We start from the raw sequence: 1,806 nt of genomic DNA on the forward strand, positions 1-1,806 counted from the left end.
TTGCTTCTTTCATCACAAATGAAGTGTCGTGCCTCGAGAATGCTATATTTCAAAGCAAGCTCTTGTATTCAGTATCTTTTCGCTGATATTTGGCAGTATTGCTACGATAATTACATCATCTGAAGTAGCTCAAACATTAATTTGAGATGCTTCAGTTTGATGGATTAATTACGTAGTACAGTTCATGGATAACTTAACATAGAATTGCACCTAATTGTCAGATGAGGAGTCTCCATTTGACCTTCTTTTCACATTCGAGTGTTCCTTCGCAAACTTTGCGTATTCAGCGTCCTTGCTCAACAAACTGGGGAACCTGTACTAATTGATTGCGACCACATTTTATGGATAACTCGCTTCCATTGCTACTCCAAGAGAGTTTCATTATGGTTTTGTACCTACAACGCCCTCCATTGTGGTATACCATAACTATTACTTCGAAAGAAGCTTGTCCTCTGCGGTCTGTGCGGACCGCAACAGGTATTCCTGAAAGAAACTCTGATCTGTTCAAGTTCAAAATATCTTCGGATAAACCATTCTTTCGTATAGTTACGAATCTCTAGCTTCCGCTCCAGAATTATAGCTATATAATCGACTTAGCTCTACTTACTTCAAATCTCCAGGAAGAAATGGGTTTTTGTCCTTCTTTTTTTTTATTCAGAGGGATTTGAGTGTTTCAAACATGTAGTTTTCCATAGGGTATTTTTTTGGCGCGAAATTACTCCATAGCTTTATCCCGAAAGGGTGCGTGCGTTTATCTGGTTACCTCGTTCACGGCGTGTGTATGGGAAAGATTTATAACAAAAAAATAGGCATCGTCAAATTTTTCGCTATTCAAAAATAGAGGCTTTCAGCTTTCATTTGCACGGTCCTTCAAAAAAATCCACCGAGGGATCTCGAACAACTTTTTCAGAATAATGTTGTTCCACATACAAAATGAACGGTTCCAAATTAATCCCTATTTCTACTTAACAAACATACCCAATTTTTGTATGAAAAAGTTCCCCCGATGGAATATTTCGATGTTGGGCTTGAATAAAAGCTAGAAGCGTCAACTTTCACTTAACGTAAAAATTAGCGATGCTTATTTTTTTGTAATAAATTTCTTCTACCAGACACACCGTGCGTTATTTCTGAAATGCTTGAAACGCATTGCCGCTTATCACATCTGTGATTTTCGTCTGGCTAACATGCCTATTCATGTGAACTCACATGCCTCCCAATTTGAGATGTCCACAGTGACTCTTTTACACAAAGTTGTATACGTTTTCAAGAAAGTACTCTCTTAAACGTAGAATTTGCTTGGGTGATTTCTTGAATCTTGAGGATGCTTTCGAGGACGGTGCCTTTCATTGTCATATTGAAAGTCGCATGATGTCATAAGCTACCTCCAATGAGCTATAGGCCCTCTTTACGCTTATGCGTTTTACAGTGTCCTATTCAGGGCACTGATTTAACCCGTTGTGGTATGGGCTATGAGCTCTCGTTGCGCTTATGCGTTCATTCCCTCTTCTAGGGTAACCTTTCCTATTTCATCACCTTTGCCTTGTCTAACTCCCATCCTTTGTTCCATTCCCCCTCAGGTGAATGATGATATTGGCTTATATGAATGGCGATGACACAAATGTCCCAAATGGAGGATAACGTGCCTCTGGAGCTGGCCTTCTGATACCTGATACCAAGTCAGTCAACCTCAAAGACCGCCACATACTAAGAAAGAAAACAGCCAATTTGACTTGAGACGTAAAGTTCATAACACGGATGTAAACCGTAATATAAATCAAATCTACAAGCATTAGTACACCCAAA

Source organism: Aedes albopictus, chromosome 1 (assembly GCF_035046485.1).
Source record: "Aedes albopictus strain Foshan chromosome 1, AalbF5, whole genome shotgun sequence".
NCBI classification, from domain to species: domain Eukaryota; kingdom Metazoa; phylum Arthropoda; class Insecta; order Diptera; family Culicidae; genus Aedes; species Aedes albopictus.